This window comes from Anastrepha obliqua, chromosome 1, assembly GCF_027943255.1.
Source record: "Anastrepha obliqua isolate idAnaObli1 chromosome 1, idAnaObli1_1.0, whole genome shotgun sequence".
NCBI classification, from domain to species: Eukaryota; Metazoa; Arthropoda; class Insecta; order Diptera; family Tephritidae; genus Anastrepha; species Anastrepha obliqua.
The window spans coordinates 57,746,978-57,774,687 of record NC_072892.1 but is presented as its reverse complement, the minus strand read 5'-3'; the positions used below and the strand labels follow the sequence as shown (position 1 = coordinate 57,774,687).

The 27,710-nt window shown below is 34.3% G+C and overlaps 1 protein-coding gene across 3 annotated transcripts in view; it reads left to right on the top strand.

Moving 5' to 3' along the window:
* The first annotated feature begins 3,273 nt into the window (after nt 1–3,273).
* Nucleotides 3,274–27,710, top strand: part of LOC129239500 (uncharacterized) — a 108,340-nt gene continuing 83,903 nt past the window's right edge. The window contains exon 1 of one of the 3 annotated variants that reach the window (XM_054875019.1): nt 3,274–3,415. The gene's annotated coding sequence lies outside the window, so the exon portion shown is untranslated. Of the gene's footprint in view, nt 3,416–15,440; nt 15,547–27,710 lie in introns of those variants that run through there. The other 2 variants (XM_054875035.1, XM_054875027.1) reach the window with 2 other exon arrangements.

Below are 27,710 nucleotides of genomic sequence, written 5' to 3'. Positions count from 1 at the left end.
GTTTTTTGCATACAAAAAATTATTCGTGGAATATAACGGGACTATTTATATTTCCTTTGATATATTGTGCATTCAACAAAATGGAATCTTCGAACGTGTATAAGAGGCACTTTTTGTATTTTTTTTATAAAAGTGGTAAAAATGCAACAACTGCTGCTGCAGAAATACCATAAACACTGTTCACGGAGAGGATACCGTGAGTGTAAGAACTGCGCAAAAGTGGTTTTTAAAATTCCAAAGTGGTAACTGCGACGTGGAGAATGCACCGCGCGCTGGTCGTCCTGAAGTCTTTAACTCCGACGCCTTGCTCTAACTCGTGGAAGCTGGGCCAAGTTTGACAGTCGATGTGATAGGTCAGAGGTTAAATTCATTGCATAGTTCACAGTTCACAGCCACCTGGTTCAGTTGGGAAGGGTTTCGCAGCTGGAAAAATGGGTTCCGCATAGACTTTCCGTCGCCAACCGTCAGCAGAGAGTTAATGTGTGTTCTCAGTTGCTACAACGGCTTGAAAATGAAAGTTTTTTTACCGTATCGTTAGTGGTGACGAAAAATGGGTCCTTTACAATAATCCTGTTCGCAAACGCCAATGGTTAGATAAAGATGAAACACCAGAACCGACCCCTAGAGATGGCCTTCACACCAAGAAGATTCTTCTGTCTATTTGGTGGGATATGGCCGGTGTTATTTATTATGAGCTTCTGGAACCAAACCAGACGATAACTGCGATATTATTATTCCCATCAGCTATTCAACTTGAATGAGGTACAATTTTGTTTCACCACGGCAACGCAAGACTTCATACCGCAAGGCAAACATTAGGCAAGCTGAACGAGCTCGGATGGGAGCTAATACCCCATCTACCATACTCTCCGGATATTGCACCTTCTGATTATCATCTTTTCCGTGGACTTCAATCCCATATGAGTAACAAGAACTATTCCTCAAAAGAAGCTATAAAAAGGGATATCGAAGCGTATTTTGGCTCCAAAGTCAAAAAAATTTTTGAGCAGGGAATTAAACATTTGCCTTAACGTTGGGAAGACGTTGCAAATAATGAAAGAATATATGTATATATTGATTAATAAATACTTTAAACACCTTTTTTATAAATTTTAAAACCACCTTTAAAAACGCACAAACTTATGGACAAACCTAATAGATTGTTGACGTTTAAGCCAGACAGTGTTCGACCCTCTCGAACAGCGGTTTGCCCACGGTTAACTTTCTGTCCTTCCATAGGGCGGCATTCACAGAGGAAATGGAAGATTGTGTCCTTTTTCTCGGGTTGTTTCCAACTCTGACAGTATGTCTTGTGAGGGATGCCCATTTTGGCGGGTTGTTCTCCGATAGACCAAAAGCCAGTTATGAATGCCCTTAGTCTCCAGGTGTCCCGTCGTTTCATGTTTATCAATGTTGACGATTGCTTGATTGCTAATTTCAATCTCTCAACCTACAGGTACAGAGTAATGCGAAAAAAGAAAATCAGTAATGGATTTCAAACGTAATAGTATGATTACATTATATTAGGCTGGAAAATCACAATCAGCGGTTGGTCATGAGCTCGAACACCTTAAAGTAAATAAAGTTTTTGTTTATCGCACTATTACCCGTTACAATGCAACTGGTAGCGTCGCTGAGTCGATGAGAAAATTTTTCAAATTGAACAATTCATAAACTCCCAAAACGATAGGGTTTATTTAACCGACCGTTCATACGAGAATTTGAGTCACCGATTGGCCACCAGGAGGCAGCACCCGCCACAGGTAATGGTTTGGGCCACTGTAACCGCAGATGGGCGCTCTCCAATCGTTTTCATCGGGTCTGGCGTTAAGGTAAATGCGAAATATTATCGGGAAAGTATTCTGGAGGTTGCTTTGAAGTCGTGGGCAGACAAACATTTTGCTGGCAGACCATGGACGTTTCACCAGGACTCGGCACCGTCTCACAAAGCTCGAATGAACCTCGAAACGAATGCCTAAAAAACGACGTCCCGAAGTTTATAACGTCTACACAATGACTCTCAAACTCACCAGACGCGAATCCGATGGATTATTCTTTTTGAACTATTTTGGAGAGCAAGATTCGAACTAAAATATTCACCAGTCTCGAGGCGCTGAAAAAAGCCATTGTCTGCGAGTGAGCCAAAATACCTGCAAGTCACATTCGGGCAGCTTGCGATTCGTTTCTGCACCGTCTCGAGGCCCTAGTCAAGGCAAAAGGTGATCATATCGACCAAAAGTATATTGATTCTTAATTTTGTATTATTTTCACATGCCTTTTACTTTGAATTGAATAAAAGTAATTTTCCAAACTATATTGATGGCCTTTTTAATTGGTTACACTTCGGGTGCCGGACCCTGTACAGTCCGCGATGCGGAGGTATTTTATGGAATTTCTATTCTTGACTGCGCCTAAAGGTGTAAATACCGATTCTGCAAGAGCGTTGCCTTGGCAGATTCCCCACTTGCCAGTTCATCTGGTTTTTCGTTACTTTCAATGTCCCGATGTCCCGGGACGCAGATTAAAGTAACTTTATGGTTTTCACTCAAGGTGGTAAGGCTATTCCTACTTTCTTCCACCAACTTAGAGGTTGTTGTAGCCGAATCCAGTGCCTGCATTGCAGATTGGCTATCCGAAAGAATTGCGATATTGCCCTTAAAAGAGAAAACTGCGATTAGTAGCCTACAAGCTTCCCCAATTGCCAGTACTTCCGCATGGAAGACACTGCTGGTATTCGGAAGACGCACATATTTTACAATTTTAGGTCCATGAGAATATATACATACCAGCTCCAACACCACAATCCATTTTACTAACTAATTTTTACCTGGAGGTACCGCAGAAAAAATTGATGAGAAAAAATTACAGGGAAAAATTGAATACCCTTTACTTTATTACTTAGATTGGCTATCCGAAAGAATTGCGATATTGCCCTTAAAAGAGAAAACTGCGATTAGTAGCCTACAATCTTCCCCAATTGCCAGTACTTCCGCATGGAAGACACTGCTGGTATTCGGAAGACGCACATATTTTACAATTTTAGGTCCATGAGAATATATACATACCAGCTCCAACACCACAATCCATTTTACTAACTAATTTTTACCTGGAGGTACCGCAGAAAAAATTGATGAGAAAAAATTACAGGGAAAAATTGAATACCTTTACTTTATTACTTACAACTCTCTAGAAAATAAACTCTTAAATATATTTTTAACAAAAATAGCACTTTACCCTTAAAACTATGACAACTTCGAAATCAAAATCAAATTCATTCATTCTTCGTTTAATGACTAAACTGTCTGGATTTATACAAAATATTTGTAGTGGAAAAAATTATTAATAGCAAATTTTTCAAGTTTTTTTGCACAACTCACCAAATAAAATCACTAACAAAATTCGAAGTATACTTTCGGTAAGTCAAATGTCTACATTTTACTAGCATAAAGTGTTGTCACTGAAAATTTTGAATTTCGTATATTTGGAATCAATTTAATGGGACTGGCAATGCCGAATAGCCCCTAAGAAAAAAGCTCAACGGCTAAAAGCTCTCAAGCCAACAGCTGCTGGCAGCGTCTGTGTGTGTGAGCATGCACATACATACACACACGGACGTGAAAATGTCGTGACTTCACTAAATGGGTGTGTATGTATAATAGAAATGCGCTGATGACGTCGGAGACGCCATGCGAGCGACTAGCATGACAAACTTTCTAGACAAATGGGTATGTTGTTCTTGGCAATAATAATGGAAGCGCTTCATAAAACGATGAATCAACGATACCGTGTAATTCGTCGAGTGTTTGTGCTTTTATTTATTTCTTTGGTTTTTTCTGTTTTTTTGAGCTACTAAATTTTTACTACGTTTAACATTGTTCTTGAGCTTTTTACGACTGTCATTTCCGTTTTTATGTACGATGGTTTGCTATTGGCTCCGTCTTTTCACATTTATAGGGTGAATCGAGGGTGATTATGTATAGTACATATTTATATATTTACGTATGTGTGTGTGTGTAGAACCCAGGTGGCTGGAAGTAAACATTACTTGTTAAAGGGCATTTGAAGGTCTTTTGTGTGTACAAACAAATCGAAAACTGTTGGCTTCTGCTGACGATTTCAAGTTTGTTTATAACCAGCTTACGCACGACACGGCGGGTGTTGCTAGTAGGAAAACCTACAAATGTCCTCGTGTATGTTTGCTGTCAAGGAATGTAACTTATTTATGAGGAAATACACAGTGTGCAAAACTCACACCCTTCTCACATTACCAGCAGCTCTGGGCCAGCACTAGGGAGGCATACGACTTGTTGCCAGCAACTGAGCAAGACAGACACTTTCACATGATCAGCCAGTGTTTGCGGCATTAATTTTTATTTAGGTACTTTTCCAATTTCCATTCAGCAAGCGCGCCCACCTCTTTTGGCCGTTTGTGGCCTGTTGCTGTTGCATACGTGATCGCGAGCGCGTTGACAGTGCAGTTATGGTATACAAAATACGAGTACTTATCCATTCATGCTCGCCTGAACCCGTACAAGTTGCCACAGCCGTCAAATCGTTACCTACACTCGTGCGAAATTTCGTCCGTCCATTGCATTTAGCTAGTCATTTGACGGTGTAAGCTTTTTTTACCAATACAAATATCCAAATACGCAAAATAGGCAGCAATAACAATTCAAGTTCTGTTCTATCCAAAATATTGTTCCAATATATAATACATACTTGCATACATATTAACAATTTGTTTATAATCGATGTAGTATAAAACGTTATTTGTTTTTTTTATTGTAATGCGAATTCTCTTGTCAGCTTTAGCAATCTAACTCACAACTACTGCATTCATCTGGTGTTTACTTTTTGATTATTAGCTGTTTGCCATTTGTTGCGTTGTGTGTTTATCTATGTGTGTACATATGTATGTACATATGTTTGTATATTTCATTAACAAAGTGTTGTGTGATTTCTTACCCTACAATAGAGTCAACTTATCGCTTACATTTTACATGCAGTGGTGTGTTTGATTTTTTACGATAGCGGAGCGGGCGATAAACCCCTTGGGAATGATTCTGATTTGTAGGTTTTTAAGTTGTTGTTGTTTTAACAGCATAAAACATTATCCCAAATATTTGAGGAAAGCTGCTGAAGTCGTAGTCCTTGGCCGAATTTAAAGACGGTTGCTCGTACAAATTTTCGAGTTTATGATTGTAGTACTTCCGCTGCTCCCTCTAAATTCACTACCGTATAGCAAGGTTGTCATAACAATTGAGCGATACAGAGAAATCTCCTATCTAGAAGACGGCTCTTTAGGTGATTGCACAAAGCAGTTGTTCGCCATAAGGATTCTGTGAGCAAATTCTGCTCACAAATTCGTTTGAATTCAATCACAATCGTTTTGAATTCTTACGACTTTCCTTACAATGTGCATAGCCGCGTCAAGCGCACGAGTATTAGCGTATCGAGTATTCTGAATCCATCGCTGAGAAGAGCTAGTTTCGAATTATGCTGTCGTAAGCTGCTTTGAAATATATGAAAAGATGATAGGTCATTATGGCGTTTTTCGGTTAAACTCGCGTCTTTGATCGTTCACGTTTTTAAAACAACTTCGTGTGTTACGGCAGTTGAGGCCTACTTCTAGGAGCTTACATTTTTCATTGCTAAAACTTCCCTTTTTTTCTCTTCCCGTCGTAGATTTTCAAACTTTTCTGCAATTTGTCGCATTTTATGGTTTATCATAGTTTCTTCTTTTATAATTTTTTTCTATAGCCTTTTTCATTCTTCGCCGAACCAGGAAATTTTTCTTTTGCTCTCTGTTTTTCCCAATACTTTTGTGGCTGCAACATTTATGCTTTCGCTTATACCTCCCTAAACCCCATCTACTCCCTCCAAAAGGCTCACTTGGCTTAAAGTTTCGTCAAGAGGTTTCTAAAACTTTGTTTTTATGTGCGGATAGTCTACGACTTCTAAATTTGTTCCTTGGGGTTTTTTGCCAAGTTATTCTTTGTGCTGGCTATCCTTGCCCGGATGCGAACGGCTACTAAAAAGTGGTTGGAATCCTTATTCGCACCACGTAAACTTTTCAGCCGGAGGAGGCTAGATTTATATCTTGAATCAGCCAGTACATGGCCTTATATGTATTTTTTAAATCCAAAATTGGTTTATGTTTGGAGCCATGTGTTTATATATACCATAGAAAACCTAGTTACTAATTTCTATTAGTTATTATATTTATATTTTATTAATGTAATATTCAAATAGTAAAACTATTTTTATTTTTAAACATATACACTTTTTAAATACCAATTAAAAAAACCTGATATTTTTGGTAGCATTTTTGGGGGAAAAGGTCGCGCGTCAAGTGGTTAAACTCATTTTTCTTAATACAAAGTTTAGGTATATGTACAATGGGTGAAATATTTGGATATCTTATAAAATTTATTCAGAAAAAGGTTGAGGGCATTTGATTAACAAATCGTTGACTTTAAATGAATATATACACATATGCAGTTGCAAATATGGGTGGGGTATGAATTGACAAATCTACAGACATGATCAAAAAGGGTAAATCACTGACCATAAGTGGTCAACAGAGTTAGCAAAAATCGACAAGTAGTATGGTTACCAAATAATTTATTAAATTATTAAAGGCTTTCTCGTAGATTTCTTATGGTTCTCATATTAGGAAGAAGAAGGTTAAATTACTTATATGGAACGAAAGTGTAGAAGTTACGATGATGCGTTGTTTTAAGGGCAGTAACGGAAGCCAAATTTGGGCAATTGGAAAAAGAGTTTGTATGTACTCAGTTCTTATAAAAAAAATGTAAGACGTTGTACAAGTAAGATGCCTTTTAAAAGATGTGCCTAGATGTTTTAAAATAAAACATGTACAAATTTAGATTCTTTCAGGTTTCACTCTTTCTATTAAAAAATATGGCTCTTAACAATTATATGTGAAAAATTCCATTTCACCTACAGTAAAAATTCACCAAACAGTCAATTCATGATTGCCTAAATCTTGAGAATATCGAGATATCGATGTTGAAGGTTGTTGAGCAACACTTTGCCCTACAGCAGAAATACTTTCAACAGAGTGTCCAATTTTTGATCTGCCAGTCGTTATTCTATCATCAATAAAAAGAATTTCTTGGAATTTTTCCACCAGTTTTCGACTAATTCGGATGAATATTTTCATAAAAAAGTCCCGTATTTTGCTATGCGTTGTTCTTAAAGATCGATCATTGTCATAATAAGTTTCAATAATTTTAACGTGTTGTTCTACCGAGTAAAATTGTACATCTGCCAACTTGACAAATGTCAAAGATGATATAGAAAAATGTATCGTCTAGGAATTATTCAGGACTGACATCTAGGCGCCAGTTTTGGAAGACCCTCTACTTTTACTTTTTATTTCATTTTGGCTCATTGTAACTCATGTTAAATTATTTTACTGTTACTATTTTTTAATATATTTTTTAGGTTTTTCATTTAATTTTCATGTTGAATTCCTTTGTATTTTACACACAAGGTGGCGCAAAAACAATAACCCTATGAGAAGATTTATAATTTTGGAAATGGCGCCATAGGTCAATCATATTTGACACTCGTGAACTGAATAGCTGTAGCGGTGGAGTTCTAAATAAACATTTCCATCACTCAAAATCGCTTTTTTTATTTAGTAAAAAAGCAATACTAAAACAAAACTCGGTTATGTACATATCCTAAATCCCTCAAAACTACTCCTACGCGAGCGGGGCCGCGGGTTAAAGCTAGTATTCTATATACATGTATATGTAATTGGCGCGTACACCCAATTCGGGAGTTTAAAGCTCCGAGTTCCTCTTCTTATTTGTGGCGAGCAAATGGTGGGAGTTTCAAGCCGAGTCCGATCGGCAGATGTTTTTTATGAGGAGCTTTTTCATAGCAGAAATACACTCGGAGGTTTGCCATTGCCTGCCGAGAAATGTTAGAAAAATGTTTTTCTTCATTTTGGTGTTTGAACCTACGTTCTCTCTGAATTCCGAATGGTAGTCGCGCACCAACCCATTCGGCTACGCCACTGTCTTTGCGTTAAAGAGGTAAGCGGAGCGAAGAATTTCCCCTAATGACGCATGGTTCGCTAAATAAGTTTGTATATTTATTTTAGGTATTTACATATTTATTTATGTGTTGTTATTTCGTATACATACACACTAAGCAAGACGCATGTAGTGTTTCGCTATGTTGCGAGCTTTTTCTTTTCACTTTTTTCTATGTTAATCGTTAATGCTGTCCGTGTGATAAGAAGACAACTGGCTGTATTTTTTGGCGTTTTTGTGCCAATCAGCTGTTTCGTTTGTGTGCCAAATGCTCGGAACCAATTTAAGACACCAATAACCCAGCAAGCCAAAGAAATCGTATTGACTATATTTTTCACAACTTGTAAAAAATTACAGGAGGAACATTTTAACCCTCTAACTTGTTTATAAGGGGGTCTTTTTTGTCTCTTTTGCGGGAAAGGGCAAAAAATGCTTATATGAGAGGGATAAAACGAGTTAAGATGTACGAAAAAAATGATTGTCATAAAATTCTCTTTATACCCCAAAGCTCTGAATTGAACTTGAACGCTAGAAATAGGTCAAAGCGGCAAATGTATGCTGTAACTTTCATGTACTGAAATATGATCAATACATTTTTTTCAACACACTTCGATAATGTAACTGGTTCACAACATAGTATTTCTATGTAGTTGCTGGTCAGAAGCTGAAAGATTTTATAGCTCATTACCCATTTTTGCATTTGTAAGCAAAAATCGAATTAGATATTGTCTTCATGGTTACACTTGACTCTATAAAGCGATTACAATAAATACCCCTTGCTAATTTTTCATAAGGCTTATGCTGACGCAATTTTAGAATGCTTGAATTTCTATTTTTTTTTATTTGTTGCGACTTGTTCATAAATATTTACAAATGACTAACAAGCAACTTAAATATGACAACATTCTACAATTTTTCCTCTATCTAATGTAAAGCAATTTTATGGAAGTATGAGATCGCTAGGTTTAGTTACAATTTAATGAAGGTATGAGATCGCTAGGTTTATTGCGTCTGTGCCTTCGTATCAACCCGTCGATTTCAATTATATTATGTGCTTCTTCATTGATGTGGTTTATTACATTTTCTTTATGGGCTACTAGAATCTTTTCGATTTCAGTGTTCAGAATTTTCATCTGAAACAAACATCTGTACCCCAGTACGTGTGCGCATCTTTCTTCTCGTCTCACACAATAATGAAAGTAGTGAAAGTTTCCTTTTTTGTTATCCAGTTTAGGCCCAATCGACGTTTTTTAGTCACTACAAAATCGTCGAGGCGTGCAAACACTTAAAAATTAGAATAAGCTAAAACAAGTCAATATAGAGGATATAAGTAAATCAATTAAGGGGTCATAATTTTGGAATTTGTTCAAGGCTGTCGGCCGTCACTGTCCCACCGGGTTCATCCACACCATCATGCGTTCATAAAAGTTTTCACCTTAAAAAAAAATAAATAAGTTTTTACATCGAAAATAAATGGCCGAAAATAAATGGCCGATTTATGCGGTTCTTCGAGCGTACAACAGTTAAGATATATCTATATATAGGTTTTTAACTTCAAATTAAATTTTTTTAATTTGAAATTAAAATTTTTTAAAAGTAATTAAAGTTTTTTTTATTTCAAATTAAATTTTTTTAAATTGAAATGAAAGATTTTTAATTTCAAATTAAAATTTATCAATGTGATATTGAATATTTACAATAAAAATGAATACTAACACGAATAAGAATCAAAAAAAGTTCAATTAAAGCAATTTTTACAAAGCGTTTAATGCAACGGTTGCTTCTACGCTGTTACTTTCAGCAAATTTATTAAATAATCCGTCAACAAATGTAATAAAAACACTTGAATTTACTGTTGAGTTAGAAATTACTTGAGAATGTATAATACCATTTAAATTCATGGCTAAAATTAATGAAACATTTCTTCCTCTTGTTGGTGAAACTATTAAATGGGCTGAAGTATTTATCCTCTATCGAGCTTTATTTCTGCGAAGATGGTGGTTGAAACCGAATTCATCGATAAAAAATATTTTCTCATGTGTTTGTGCAGCATTTTGTGAAAAATTTAGTGCATAATTTTTGCGTTGTTCAATTGTTGATTTGGCGTTTAAACGGTCTAAGTTGATTGTAGCGATTTTTAATGTTATTTTTAAAGCTTTTAATGCATTAAATACCGTTGTTGTGGTCATGTTGACGTTTTTATTTTCAATTTATTTTTTATATTTTTTTAAGTAACTGATGGATTTTCTTCAAATAATTTCTCCACATTGTTTAAAATCTCATCACTTAGCTTAACATTTCTTTTTCCACCACTATTTCGTCTAATAATCTCACACCCATCCTTCTTATACCTTCTAATTATAGAAGTGGCTGTGTTTTTATTAATTCTAGCTGATTCTGCTGACTCTGCAATAGCTTTACTTTCTTTATAGCATTTTGTCAAAATATCCTTTTTGTTAATATTCATTTTAACATAATTTCCCCTGCAACGAGGAATACGTAAGTTCTCTTCATTTTCTAAATTGCTATCATCAGAATCTTCTGTGACCTGCATTATTCGCCGTTAATGACGTTTATTTACCGGACTTCCTGTATTATCTTTGTATGTATGTATGTATACATGTATAATACTTAACAGTTGTTAACTGTTAAAAGCAACAATAAAAAAAAATTCAATTAAATTAAAATTGAAATTAAAGTAATCAGTGCATTTTTATGGATTTTGTAAAAAATTATCAAATAGTAAAATATTTTTTTTTTCTCTCATATTTTTTTTTTGACTACATGTACTAACTTTAACCTTCCTCAACATAGTTTTTTGGGTTTTTTTTCTTCACGTCTTTAAAATATTTTATAATTATAATTTTTTTCTCTTAAATGCAACCGGAATAGAATTAAAGAAAAAAATGATTTTTTTTTTATTATAATTTTTTTTTAAATAATAAGAAAGCTAAAGTGAATTTATCATAATAAAAAAGAATAACCTAATGTAATTTAAAGCACGAAAATCTAGCAACAACCACATAGCAAGGAGACCTTCTACGCGTCGTTGGGATGCTATATCGACACCGAAAATATGTAAATGCAATTGCTAATATTCTTCTTTTTATGTTAATATGCACTCTCCCCACAAAATAATGTTAGAACGCCATTATTCTAAATATATATTAACTAGCAAACCCGGCCCCCTTCGCTGGGCACACTAAAATAGAATAGATATGGTTTAGAACAGAAAATATATGCTTTTCATATTATTTATTTCTTTATTCTTTATTCAAGCGCTTTGGCATTAACAATATTTTTTGTTTTTCTATTTGTTTTTGAGTAAATATAAAATATAAATTGAAAATCAGGAAAAAAGAAGATTGTTTTTAAATTTCAAATCAACGCATATGATCATCCATGAATTTTTCGTTTCAATTTATATGTTTTATTAAGCATTGGAGCTTTTTTAACCATTATCCATTTATATTTTTCAAAAAAAAAAACAAAAAAAATTTTTTTTCCACGAACACATAATTTCATTCGGATTTCACATTAAATTCTCAAATTTCGTAAGAAATTATTCACTGTTCCAAAATCCACTCCAAAAAAATTCACAAACAATTTTTACATGTTGCACTTACGTTTTTTCCTTATGGCATCCAAATCAGAAAGAAATATTGACACATTGTAACTCACACTGTCAATTTGACAGTTCAGTTCCGCCCCAAGCGTTAAAAAAGTAAGCGACATTATGGCTGGTTCAAAAGAACGATGTACCCGTTGCCAGTGCTCCGAATTACAACCACATTTTACGAAACCCATTTTCAATACTTACTTAACAATGTGCGTAAGTTTGGTTTAATTCGGTGCAAAGACACGGCGGGTCCACGTTTTGGCATATATTTCGAGACCCTAGTCATCAATAGGTATGAAAATTACCCCGTATTAAAGCACTTATCAACAGCTTTCATTTGATACCCATATTGTACATACACAACCAAAGGTTACCCGGGTCCACGTTTTGACCTATATCCCGAGACCCCAGTCACGTAGCGGCATGAAAAATACTTTGTACTAAAGTAGTCACCAACAGCTTTCATTTGATACCCATATTGTACATACACGTCCGAAGGTTACCCGGGTCCACGTTTTGACCTATATCTCGGGACCCTATCTACCAATAGGTATTCAAACTATACGGAAATCATCTTCAATACTTACTTAACAATGTGTGTAAGTTTGGTTTAATTCGGTTCAAAGACACGGCGAGTCCACGTTTTGGCATATATTTCGAGACCCTAGTCATCAATAGGTATGAAAATTACCCCGTATTAAAGCACTTATCAACAGCTTTCATTTGATACCCATATTGTACATACACAACCAAAGGTTACCCGGGTCCACGTTTTGACCTATATCTCGAGACCCCAGTCACAGAGCGGCATGAAAAATACTCTGGACTAAAGCATTCACCAACAGCTTCCATTTGATACCCATATTGTACATACACAACCAAAGGTTACTCGGGTCCACGTTTTGACCTATATCTCGAGACCCCAGTCACAGAGCGCCATGAAAAATACTCTGGACTAAAGCATTCACCAACAGCTTCCATTTGATACCCATATTGTACATACACATCCGAAGGTTACCCGGGTCCACGTTTTGACCTATATCTCGAGCCCTATTTCCAAAATAAAATATAATCCATGTTACTCGTGGATGATGTAGCTTTCGAATGGTGAAAGAATTTTTAAAATCGGTCCAGTAGTTTTTGAGCCTATTCGTAACAAACAAACAAACAAAGTTTTCCTCTTTATATATTAGTATAGATTTAGAATAGTTGAATTGTCATGCTATGTAATCTTTAATAAATATAATATTGTAATGAAAATTATTCACTAGGTTTTGCATAATTTTGGTTTGAATTCAGAGAAAGTGTAGATGATCTAGTGGGGCTTTATTTACATCTACAAAGCCAAGGTAGGGAGGATATAGAGCAGCCACACGACATACGCATGCGCTGCCAGGCTTAAGAATTCCTAGGCCTTCTAGGACTGTAGGTGTAAGTTATGTATGTTGGCCAATTTATTTAATTGATCTTGTGAGTCGATAGTTATGATGGTAGCTTGGTTCTGCTGCTGCGTTATCGAACCCGCGTACTGAAGCTCCGCGACACAAGCGAGTGCACCCGGCGCAATGGCAGAGCATCATCACAAGCAAGCCTACAAGAACTCATCTATGGTCACATAACATGTGGTTTATTTGACTTTCTTTATCGTCCCTTTTCTTTGTTAACCTCGTATCTACAAAATCATAATTTTCAGTAAATCGATAAAAATGTTTAGAGTTACTTAACTTCTATGAAAAGTTATAACTTATTTGATACGATACTTATAGTAGATACGAGGTTTTTGAATTCGAACATGTAGATACGAGAAAAACCGAAACGCTCTGAAAAAAAATGCTATAATCATTATGAACATTGTATGTTTTGTTTTACGTAACAGGAGTGCTAAGGAGTGTTTTTCACTAAAAATCTTAATTTCGAAAAAAAATGAAGTTACGAGTTTAACACAGAAACGGAATGTTATGGACTACTGGAATCTTTGCGATTTCGATGTTCAAAATTTCTATCTGAAACAGACATCACAAAGAAGTGTTTTGTATCAGGCCAATATACGAGTACACCTCTTATATTATCTCGTTCATTTGTGGCCCACCTGTGTGGTACTGCGTGCTATTGCGCATATCTTGGATTGAAAGGATTGGTTTATTAGGTCGATTTCTATATAATAATGCCACATTTGAACAATATTTTCCTAAATTTTCATGGCAAACTATTGAAAATCGAGCTATAGTGAATCTCTGGGGGTACCTCGAATAAAGTTGTTTCGTGGAGTATATCGTCACTCCCAAGATAATAATTTAAAATGAAAAAATTAAAATGCCTTTGCTGAAGGCACTGTTTCTGTAGCACTTGAAAGCCAGGAAAGCAATTTTGTAAAAAAAAGGCAAATATTTTATTGTAAAATTAATTAAAAAACCAAAAAAAAATCCAGAGTACCTACATAATTTCATAAAAATCTACTGCAGAATTATGGCGTACATTCACTTAAAAAATAAGTTTCAAAAAATCGAGCCTGGTCGTGGAGAAACGGACGCAAAATATTCTTCAGATATTAATTATATACGAGTATGTATGTATATAATAGGCGCTTACACTCTTTATTTGGCCGAGCTCTTCCTACTATTTGTGGCACCCGTCTTGATCTCTTTCCACAAATGGAGGGATCTGCAATTTTATTCCACCTCCGAACGGCATATGGTTTTTTCACTAGAATCGTTTTTATGGCAGACATACACTCGGAGGTTTGTTATTTTGTTATGCTGAGAGAAATTAGAAAAAATTATTAGAAAAAACTTCTTCTATACTTTGTGCCCTTCCGAATAGTAGTCATGCACCAACTCATTCGTCTACGGCGGGAGCCCTTAAAAAATCGATTTTTTTAGAGCTTTGATGAGAATGAATGAAACGAAATTGATTGGTATATTTAACAAAGCAGCATACGAGTACTTATGTATGCGTACATATATGGATCGCCTACTTGAAGAATGTCATAACACAAAAAATCTAAAATTAAAAGCAAAAAAAAAAGCAAAACCGGATTTAAAGTATTTGTTTCCTTTGCTCTACACAGCATAAAGGAAGAACTACTGGCCATTTCTGCATACTTATCTAAAAAACAAAAACAATTTGAAATTATGATTTTCTTGCGGCAAACGTGTGTATATGTAGTACATAAGCATATTTTTGTATATACCAAACATCCATTGGGTTGCTGTTCAGAGTACAAAACAAACAAATAAAATTTAAATATTTTATTGCTCAACCTTTTTTAAGTTTTGTTTATGCGGAAGATATAACGAAAACTTTATTTTGTTCATAAGTTCTTAAAATCTAATGAAGAAGTACCGCTAAAATCTCCAGTCGCCCTAAACAGCTGTTGCCCGCTTCAACGTGATGAACCCAACGTCCTCCTTCCTTACATACACATACAAGTACATATGAAAAATCAGCTGCCGATAATCAACGGATTATTCCAACAACAGCAAGACTATCTACATTCTGTATGGGGGAAGTGTCGTCAGCAACAGCAGCAATAAAATCGCAGTTAGGGTAGTGTTTTCACTTGAAGCAAAACCCAGCAACGACACACTCCTCTCTCATGTGCGTCTGCTGGTGAGGAGGTAAGTGGGTGAGTGTGGGAAAGTGGGTGTGTGTGTGTGTACGGCAGTTAGGCATACGCCGTGACGCCGGTGCTACTGAAAGTGAGTTTTCCTTTTTGGTTGATGTCATTGCTGCGTTTAGTCTTTTGAAGGCAGCCCACTAGAGTAATTGAAAAAAGTTGTTTGTACTGCAGCAGCAGCAACATTTAAGAAATAATAAAAATAATTGTATTTTTACTAAAAGTCTAAAGTTCTTAAAAAGGTGCTTATATACATTTAATATACAAAAATATTCGGTGTATTTTTATTTAATTTGCTACGAGCTGTGCCGGTCATTCCTGTAAGCGGGAAACTTTGTTTTTTCTGTGTGTGTGAAATACTTTACGCGGTAAAAGAAATCCAAGCAGTGCATTTGCTGTTTATTTTGAAACTCTGCTTTGGAAGGCTGTTCAATGCAACCTGTTGCAAGCGTGATGTGAAGTGAAAAAATTAAAATTCTGCCAGTTTATTTGCCAATAACAGTTGCATTACTTTCTTCTTTTTGCCCTTAACCTTGCGTAAGGTCAAAGTGGGTCAGAGGCAACCCAATTTGTATACAAGTAGTGCAGTGTTGTAATGTAGTGGTGAGAGGGATTGAGTTTGTGTGTTAATTTGTATACACATGCCGTTAGGCTTTTAACGTTTTTTGATATTTAAATATTATCGGAGTAATTTTTATATATTTCGTACTGGCTAGTGTTTTATTTTGTTCATGTTTTCACACATGAGAAAATCGATATGACCGCGATATTCTAACTTAATTGTAGTAAATCGTTTTTCACAATCTCTATAGAATTTTTTTTAAGTAAAATTTTATTTGCAAATCAACTTTAAAAAAAATGTCGTAATTTTAAAAAATTGTATAACATGGTAGCCCAACAAAAAAATAAATTTCAAGAGATTTAAAAAAAACATTTCGTTCTTTAATATTTAGCTGTTTTTAGCACTGATACCGTAAAATGAAAGGTGGTTGGGTAACATGAATATATTGCTTAAATTGTTTAGTAGTTTATTGGTGTATAAAGTCCTTGAATGCTTAGATTCTTACGGATTATATTAAGTTAATGTACAATAGTACTAAGAAAAATTAAATAGTACTAAGAGATTAATGACTGGAGCTGATTGACTAAGATTTCATGTACGGCCATGTTGAATCATCACCAGAAGAATTTAAAAACAAATTTAAAACCGCAATTGCCCTAGAATCGGAGCATTCACCCCATATTTGTTTTTTGAGAAGTCATTTTTTAAGGTTTCATACTGACGAAGATTATTATTAGGAATATTAAATTCTTAAGTTAGACCGTGAAAAAGGTCAGGAAGGAAAGGAAAGGAAAGGTTGATCTTTACCAATTTGTTTTTCTTTTTTTTTTGAGTAAATTCCAAGAAAATCTTCCGAGGCTATCGAAGCGCTTAAATAAAGGAGTATGAGATTTGAGACCCACAATCTTTCGCGGTGTAATAATACTGAAGTACAATTAAAATTCAGTGAACTTCGGTTTATATGTAATGTGAGCACATAATTATTTTGTACCAAGTAGAGTGAACAAACATTTTGAATAAAAAAATGTATGCAAATGCCATTTGTTTTTATTTTACTTCGAAATTTTTAGCAATGAAGCTGAAAAGAAGTGCCTTGGTGGATAAAAATGCAAACCAATATTAAATGGTTTATTTTGGAAAAAATTAATTATAATTTCGTTAAAATTTTTTCACATGCTCAAACAGATTAAAATATTCAAACACATCCTTTTTAAACCCTCTCATCGAATTTAGAAAGAACTTAAATTTCTTGGAAAATTATTTTCTTTTGGTTTATATTTTTATATATTATTATTTATTATTTATCTATATTTCTATTTATATTACAATATATAATTATAATTATTTTTTTCGCTTTTAAGTATATCTTCAACCAGACGTAACTTCTGAAGTTTTTGATACTCCATATTGGAAGATTTAGAATATAATGTTTCAACATTTTTAATGATTATAGTTTAGTAATTTGCAAAGAAATTTTGAGAGTGGAGAATTAGAGCCCTTAAAAAAACGATTTTGTGGGACGAATTATTGAAGTACAGTGTACTCTTTCTTAAGCGGGCATCTAAGTTACTGGAACATTTTTCCACTTATGAGAAAAATGTAAACAGAAGTGAATAAAATGTTGTGGGAGGGTTAACGTATTATGGGAGGGGGTTGCTCGCTCAAGAGAAAATTTCTTTTTTAAATTTAAGCGTATGTTGTATATACTGAAAAAAGTGTTCGCTTATGGGAGGTGTCCGCTTAAGAGAGGTGTCCATTAGGAGAGAGTACACTGTAGTCAATACTATCTGACTTATAATACTCCATTTATAAATATCGAGTCATAAAATGTTGACGTATATAAGCTTTTAGTAGCTCATCTTAATGACTGTTTTGTTTTTTGCTACGCCACAGCTTCTTAATCATAAATTTAGTTCATGTCTAAAATTTGGTCGAAGTCAAAGGCCATATTACAGCAAAACATCAGATTTTGTTGCATTTAATATGGAATGGCTGAATAATTATGGTCCCTAGTGCAAATAAGGAAATATTTTATCATAATGACATAAGTTGATGTTGATATCGAAGATATTGCGATGATTTCTTTTTATTTGTCGTGCCCTTTCAGCAAACGATCTAGTAAATTTATTACTAACCTTCACTTTTCTATAGTGATTATCACGTCATCTGTTCAATTTCCCGCAAGGGAATAGCAAAGTTGCACAGTTTATGTGCCGGAAAAGTTATAAAAATTTATTCGTTGCCATCATAGAATATATTATGAGAAACTTATTTTATCTGCGTGCTTCATTTATATTAAAAAGCAGCATAATGTGGTTATGTAAAGTCTCGCTCGCAGGCAAAGTTGTGATAGTCAATCCTTTGAGTAGCTCAAAAACTTTTAGTTTCGGTAAAACATTTCCTGAGTTATTTTCAAACCTCTATATGAAGGCGAGATAATTGCGAATATGGTCCTCCCCAAAATATGTAAGCAGCCATTCTGCAACATAAATGAGCACCTGCCTTGAAACGAACTGCCAGTTAAATAAACAAATGCCTAAAAGTCATATGCGTATAGATGTAAAAAAATCCACAAAATATTTGTAAGATTTGCAGCAAATAGATTGAAGGGTATGATAAGCTGAAAATTGTTTTTTCCGTTTACACTTTTTCTCCGGCGAAGCAATTTAAGCGATATACATACCTACCTAAATTCGTTTATTTATATTATGCCCTGGAAGTGACGAGCGTTTTCGCTGAATGTTACAATTTTTGACATGAAAAGGCTCCCGCCAAAGCAGTGATAGGTTGCTGTGCCTATTCCATATACGCATTTGCCTATTTGAAACGAACAAAGTTGCCTAATAAGATCAAACTTTTCTTGTATTTTCCTGCTTTTGTTTAATATACTGGCTACTGATGCTATTTATAGGATTTTCTACTTTGGAGGCATACAGATGTACATACACATATCGTTACTTCAATACAGAAAGGCTCTGTCTATCATATTTGTACTTAAAGTAGAAGATAAAAGTTTGCAAAACTTTAACATCTGCAGGCGAATATTTTTTATTTCAGTTTCATATTAAAATAGATGATACCCGAGTTTTTTCCCCTCGTAACACAAAAGGAGCAAAAAAAGGTGTCTTGCTAAAATCTTCTCTAAGTTTGTTTTCTTGTTAAAACTCTGAAGTAAAAAAATTAAAATTTTGTCTTATTGTGAGTGCATAAATAACACCGGTCTTACGAGTTTTGGGGTTTGTCTTCGGAATGCCAATTTTTTTCTTTTTATTGCGTAACTAATGGAGGGAGAAGTAACTTTTTGTAAAAGTTTGCTTTTATAGAAACCAGAGGAATTTTTGCAAAAATTGAACAGGTACCGTATCTATAAAGAGTCAATAAATAATATAAATAACATGGAAATAAAATATTTTCAGTTAAAAAGATAACTTTCGTTAAAAAAATTAAAATTCGATTTTAATTTTTTCTGTGAAAACGAAACTTAAAATCTGGCTTTTAGTTTTTTGGCCAAAAAGAAGAATTAAAAATTCACTCTTAGTTTTTCAGACATATGTAAATAGTTAAATCTGACTTTTAATTTTTCAGTCAAATATAAAGATTCATTTGTGACTGATAATTTTTTGATAGAAAAAAGTTAAAACTCGATTTTTTCGATCTATCAAAAACATAACTTATAATATGACTTTTATTTTTTTGGCCAAAAATAAAAATTAAAAGTTTAAGTCAACTTTGCCCTTTAATTTTTCAGTCAAATGTAAATATGCAAATGTGACTTTTATTTTTCGGTAAAAAAATCTGACTTTCAATTTTTCGGTCAAAAATAAAGATTAAAAGCCGTTAAATGCAAATATTTAAATCTGACTTTTAAGTTTTCGGTAAAAAAAAATACAAATCCAATAATTACTTTTTGTGTCAAAAGAAAACTTAAAATCTGGTGTAACTATGCCAGATTTAAATATTTTAATTTTATTTTTTCGGTCGGAAATAGGAGCAAAGTTTCAACCATATTTTTCCAGTAAAAAATAAATGTAAGTATAACGCCTATACGTAAAAGAAATAAAAATCACCTCAAGGGGAGGGTGATTGTATCACCAGAGCCGCGTTCAAAGTTCATCACATCGTGATGAAAAACGCTTTCTTTTTTCCTCTGAGTAGCCACCCAAATTTTGTGTTTTTTGAAAGTCTATTGGTAGCATAAAAATAAAATGCTTGAGCTTCGACTAATTGTGCTATTAATTCGATAACTATACCTATATGTATTTCCATTAATTTTTTTTAGCGGGTCTAGTTTTTCAAAAAAAAAATATATATTTTAAGACGCTTAGACATATCTCGAGGTTGACCCAAGCCGGACTATAAATACTATTTTTTATAATATCGACCTCAGTGCTACTTATCGTTCTAAATATTTCTTGCTAAAACATTTATTTGTATGCAGATAAGACATATTCCGTATATAAACTAAATCGGCCCATACATACGATTTTCCGGAAACTATCAACCCGAAGCTGCCTCGCTGGTTCAAATAAACTAAAATAACTGAATAAAATTTCATTTCAATGGGACTTTTCGCATTAGAATCACAGAAGAATTATTCTCACTGTTTCACGGTAGATGAAAACCAGCAACACAAAATTTGTATAGGTAGTACTGCCACTTGAACGCGGGATAGAAACTGGAAACATTTTTTGAGAAAAACTACTTCATTTCATACCCCCTTTTGCCTACAAACAGAGTTCTTCTGATGGCCGAAATATTGTAGTGCGAAATCGACTCTTCGTATTAAGGGTTAGGAGCCTATAAATTAAAAAAAATAAAAATACTTTCACGTTTCAGTGCCCACAAGGAATAACAACTAAACTCAGGAAAGTTGGGATTTTTTATTAAGCAAAATTATTTGAGCTCAATGATAGCAATTTTGTAATATTTTAGAACGCAATTCAATTCATAACGAGACAAAAGTTAACTTAAGTTAACTTAAGAGAAGCCAAGTAAACAAACAGTTAAATTCTTTCTATTTTTCGTTTTATTTTAGTTCTTAATCCTACCTCAACTCTATCTGTTTCATGTGGAGTTGTTTGTTTTTTTTTTTATTTTTTTTTTTTAATTTCTAAATCGTATTTCGATTTTATTTATTATTCCAAGGGAAAATATTTTATGGTGAAAATGTATTAGACTGCTTCAGTGGGTTTAGGATTTGAAAATTTTACTCTATACCTTTGAAATGAGCACACAATTTGACTTTGACTATTCAAAACATGAAACTCGAGCTTATTTTGTTGTTATTTAAAATTTAAAATGCTAAATTAATCAAATTAGAAATTTAGTTATTAATTAGACAGAAATTTCACATTTGAGTAGAACCACGGCACGGTTTGGAATGAAACCCTAATTCTATTTAAGAAAATTTTGAACAAATGTTGAAGCAAATTGAGACTAACTGCTCTATTCCAAAATCATGAATATAGAATATCGATTTTAGCTGTTTACTTTTAAAGGTATAAAATATTCGTTCTTTTGAGCTCTTAATGATTAAATTTTTAGTGGTGGTTTATTTTAATGCAAGGAATGCAGTGGTAGCAATAAATCAACTTTGTACTAACTCGACTTTCTTCCGGGTACCGATTTGTGAGTACTATTTAAGTATAGTATAAATGTATACACTAACTAATTATAACTAACTGCTGACTTTTTTTTGACATTTTTATGATTTATTATCTCAACGAAATCGATTTTGAGGGAAATATAATATAATTATAGTCTTTCTTATACATAAGATATGTACTTTCTCGAAATTTCCTCAGTAAATTGGAAAAGCCCAAAAGTACAAGCACTACAATACCGTAATATTAACGCACTGTATGTATGTATGTAGATTACATGTGCTTTTGTAATGTGTATGAGAATGCGAAGTACATACAGGAAAAAACACCAAACAACCCCAAGTAAACAGCTGTCAAAAGCCTAGAGAAAGTTATAAATAAATGGTGTGAAATGAAGGGCATGACATTCAACATACATACCTACAAGGTGACGCGAATTATTTATGAATGTCTTTGAATAAGTTTTGTACTAAATAAACAAAAGTGATTTTAAATGATGAAAATGTTTATTTTGTGCAATGCAGCTGTCTAGTTTACAAGTGTCAAATATGATTGCCGTACAAAAAGTATACATCTTCCGATAGGGTGATTAATTTTGCGCACTTTTTTACATGCATATACATATATACTACTGTGGGCAAAAAGTAAGGTGAATTTGGTTGTAAAATGAAAAATCTTTATTTATTCTTGTTAATCAATTTCATCCCCTTCAAAATAATCCCCTCTCGATGAAATACACTTATGCCAACGATTTTTCTAATCCCCGAAACATGCCAAATAATCCATTTCCGGTATAGCCATCAGCACCTTATTCGATTCAGCTTTTATCTCCTCAATCGACTCGAAACGCGTTCCTCGGAGTGGTCTCTTGAGATTTGGGAATAGCCAGAAGTCACACGGAGCCAAATCAGGCGAATACGGTGGTTGCGGAACGATATGCGTGGAACTTTTGGTGAAATGATCACGACGAACGAGTGCAGTGTGAGACGGTGCATTATCGTGATGTAAAAACCAAGAGTTGTTGCCCCATAATTCTGGTCTTTTTAGACGAATTGCTTCACGTAAACGACGCATAACGCTCAAATAATATTCCTTATTAACAGTTTGGCCAGGTGGAAGGAATTCATAGTGCACCACACCACGAAAATCGAAAAAAACTGTCATCATGGCTTTTATTTTTCAACGACTTTGACGTGCTCTTTTCGGTCTGGTCTCGCCTTTAGCACGATATTCGCTTGATTGGTCGGTTGTTTCAGGGTCGTAAGCATAAATCCAAGTCTCATCTCCCGTAGTGATGCATTTGAGCTTGTCCAGATAGTCTGAAAGCATTGTTTCACACACATCAAAGAGACGACTTTTTTCCAAGAAATTGAGAGTTTTCGGTACCAAACGAGATTTGACTTTTCGTAGGCCCAAATGGTCTTTTAAAATGGTTTTCACAGATCCTTCTGATATTCCGATTACATCAGTAAGGTCTTTAACAGTTAACCGACGATTTTTGAGCACTAACTCCTTTACTTTATTGACGTGTTGGTCATCTGTGGACGTCGATGGTCGTCCGGAGCGCTCCAAGTCATCAACACATTCTCGACCCTCTTTGAAGTCTTTGTACCACTCATAAACATTTTTCTGCTACATGGTCGAATCACCAAATGCCTTCTGCAACATGCTAAACGTTTCCGCAGCCGAAATTTCATTCCGCAAACAAAATTTGAAGGCACTTCTCTGCTCAATCAAATCAGACATTGTAAAAATCGAAAAATGCACTCTTGGTCGTTTCGTAAACACAAGCGTAAATATATTGGTCCAGATGATATTAACAGTGCTGCCAACTCATGAAAAAAATAACTAGAGCGAAATTTTAATCCCGCGAAGTTTGACAAATAAATTCACCTTACTTTTTGCCCATAGTAGTATGTCAAACGCATTATACCCACCTTAACTTGTTCAAGTCCCAGCTCTTGTCTAAAACTCAAAGCTAACTATGTAGAAGACCCTTATGGGGTTAGGGGTAGACAGAGGCTCGAAAAAATGACGATTTTAAATAATTTTTTTTTTAGTCAATTGCTTCATTTTATAAAAATAAAAACATAGCATTAATACATCTTGTTTCGACTTGACTTTAGCAAAATTTGAAATAAAAAGAAACATTAATAATTGTAAAAGTTATCGCTGTTTGTGTGGAGCTCGTTTCTCCAGAAGTCCCATGCGGTGATCATCACAAGTCCTTGGTGATTCATCTAAAATCAATCGGACAAGAGAAATTAGTTTTATTAATAGTTGTGCCTGAGCAAAGAATTTTTTTTTTAAGAATTAACAATATGGCGGCCTCAGGAAAAATTTTTCAGATTTTCGAGAAAAAACCGAAAAAGCCTTCGATCAGGCAGGAGTTTTTTATGTTTTTCAACAGCAGTATACATTTTATTGAAATCTATCAAGCAGTTTTTAAGTTACAGTGATCACCAGTTGAAAAAACATATGTAGTTTACTTAGTTACAGAATCCGGTACAACTCCGAACTAAATGATCTCACTCAGAACGCGGCGGCTGTGCGTTTTGCTAAAGCGCAACCCATAAGATGGCTAGGCCATGTTACCCGTATGCTTGCTAACTGTGCCGTGAGAAAAGCCATGACCGGAAAGCTAATGGGCGTAAAGGTCAAAGGCAAACCGAGGAATCGATGGATAGACGCAGCGGAAAATGATCTCAAGGATTTGGTAATACGTAACTACGAAGCAAAAGCCCAAGATCGACCGCTTTGTAGGAGTATCATAAAGTAAGCTTTGACGCGCCACGCGTTGTAATGCTGTGAAAGAAAAAAAATATGTACATACATCTGTCATACATATACATATCTGCCAGATATTCGTCACGCTTGTGGACAAAACAGCCCGAATCCTTAAGCTTTCGTAAGATAAGACACAGAAAATGTTGGCAATTTTGCTAGCTGAATACGAGGTACTACAGTCAGTGAAACTTTTTGTTTAGGGCAATAATTCAATCTGTCATCGTACGAATTACATATAAGAATTTCTTACAACTCTTCTTAGAAATTCCTTTTTTCCGCTTAATACATGCATATGCACAGCCATCCATGTAGACACACTTCTTATACATTATTTATTTGCTGTCAAATGAGTGTCACCACAAAATTTACTTCCGCTTATTTGTATTGGATGTCATTTGCCAAAAAATTTCATCTGCTGAACGGCATAACGATAATAGCCGATATCACAAATGTAATGCAAATTTAATTTTAGACATTCAGATGATAACTTTTGCGTTGGTTGCTGCCCAAAAAATAGATAAATAAATCAGCGCATATACATACATACATATGAGCTTATGTATGTATGCATTTTTGTTTGTGTTTCATATTCATTGACGGAATTTATTGGTTGGTGCTTGAAATATGTATGAAGAGTGTTTATTTTCTTTCCATATGCACTCATATATTCATATGTATACATACATACATTCATGTCGACTGTTCAAATTGGTTTTGGATAAGCAATTAAATATTTTTAAACACTGCTACTAGCTGTTTTATTTCAATTAAATTAATTTTGTTTATGTTTCTTGTTTCATTGTTCAAATTCAACGGCATAACAGGCATAGACAAATTCAAGTTCGGATGAAACCAAAACAAACATACTCGGCAGATGTTTTAAAACAAATAAATCGTTTATCTTTTGCATACCAAACCAATTCATATATGACACATGGAAGAAATGTTTCTTTTGTTCAAAATTAGCTTCAATCATCAACGTAATTTCCATTAAGAACAACGCAATCATTCCAGCGCCGCTCTCACATTTCAATACCACTTTTGTAAAACGATTTATCTTTTGCCTCAAAATAGGTACCCGTTTCAGCGATAACCTCTTTATTCGAGCGAAATTTCCTACCGGCGAGCATTTTTTTAGGTCTACGAACAGCCAGTAGTCGCTGGGAGCCAAATATGGCGAATACAGTGGATGTGGGAGTAATTCGAAGTTCAATTCATGTCGGTGTGCCATTGTTTTTATTGCATGGTGCATGGTTCTTGTTTTTGGCCAACAGTGAGCGAACGCGGCACCCACTTTGAAAGAGCTCTCTCATAGTCAAATACTCATGCAATATAAAGCCAACGCTCTTGTGATATCTTTACAATGTCAGCTAACTCATGCAACTTCACTTTTCGATCATTGAAAACGATTTTGTGGATTTTTTTTGGTGTTTGGATGTTTTCTGGTGTTACCGCCTCATTTGGACGTCTACTGCGTTGTACATCAGCGATGTCTTTATGACCACGTTTAAGGACAGCAAACCATCGTTCTCAGTACTGTGGAATTAAGGAATCTTCTAAAATTTCTGAAAGTGCACACTAGTTTTAGGAAGATCAGGACAAGCTTTCTATGCGATATCACAGTTTTTTATGAGCCTGCGTGTGTCTCATAGTGGTCAGCCGCTACAACCCAACCTAACCTAAGTGAAGTAAATTCAGAAAAACCACTAAAATGTACCTAACAGTTATACAGTGCTAAATCTTTAAGTTCTTCTATCCAAAGTACACAGATATGTACATATGTATGTGGTGGGATTGTGTACTCGCGTATGTGTATTTCAATATCGCTTATAAAATTATATTCACTGTTTATTATTCTTTGGCATATTTCTTGTGCATATGTTGCGAAATCGCGTAGGCCACTACGTTCAAAGTTCCTGGAATAACGCAATGTTGCACTTTATCTGCCGATAAGCGATTTCATTGAGGGATTACACATTGGCAAATATGCCATGTAGAGAAACTCACTAATGCCCAACTGGTGCGCTGCTAGTGAAATTAGGACCATGACTAGCTCCCGTTCCCTCTTTTTGCTATATAAGCATTTGTTCGACAATTCGAGCCTGAGGCTAGAATTTTCAGGTCAGCCTAGGTTTTCCCTGCAGTATGTGTTTTGCTCACCGATAAACATTTGTAGCTATAAAAATGATTTCTAATAATTTTAAAATTTCAGAAATGGTGTATCTAAAGGCCTTTGTGGGCTTAGAATCACAGTCTTCTACTTATTTTCAGATCTGACCTCATGGACTTTGCGGTTTATTCCAACATTTTTTTCTTTAGTACATTTGCTACTATATTCATTTAAAAAAACTAATTCTTTTCAGTATAAATTTATAGACAGACTTTATGGATCTAAATTATCCAATGAAAACTGCTTGTTAGTATGCTTTTATGACTGTTCATTTATTCTGTAACTTCAACTTTTTTTTTATAAAAATATAGTTTATACTACAACAAAAACCATATAAAGTAAAGTTAATGCGGTCTTAAGGATTTTCTCAATTTATTCTGCTTCTCCATTCTCTATTCTGATTTTTGAAACTTCTGGGTAATAAGTTTGAAAGTTTGATAAAAATTTGGCGAATTTTTATAAATTTGAAACTATGTTCTATATGCTTTTTTATGAAATATATTCAAAACAAAATTGTTGAAATTACAAAATATATATATGTATAAACTTAAATATATAAACATCGGAACTTATCAATATGTGGTGCACACTATATTTTTACACCGACAGTGTACTAGGTGCAATTGTACAACCCTTCTAAACAATGTCTATGGATCGTTAATAATAATAATAATTAAAAAATATATATTGGCGCGAAATTATTATTTTTTTTTTATTTTAAAAATTCTAAATTATAATAACATTCTTTTAATTTCTAATTTTTTTATTTAATGAAATTTTTTTAATTTTTTGTCTTTTGAAACGACGACTATAGATTTTATCAAAATTTTCTGATTTTACGCGCCATCGACATTCGGAGAGCAATATAACCAAACCGTTGCCTTTGCCTTCACTTCTTAATATAATTATACTCCGTGCTCGTATGATTATGTTACAATTACTCAACACGTGAATGTTTTGTTTTTGTATCTTCTATTTCTTTGTTACTTCTGTTTGACAGTTCCTCTCTTAAAATCCCATATCAAATAAACTATTTTGAAAAAATATATACCTATATATAATTGGCACGGATATAATAAACGCTTGAAAAAGGTCGATGCTGCGCGAACCGTGTATGATGGAAGAGTCTTGTCGAGGCCCTATGCTCCCGAGAGGAGTGAACAAGGACAAAAAAAAGAATATAATTGTTCCACAAATGGAGGGATCTACAGTTTCAACCGACTCCGAACGGCAGATATTCATGAATATTCGGCAGCTTTTTCATGGCAGAAATACAATCGGAGG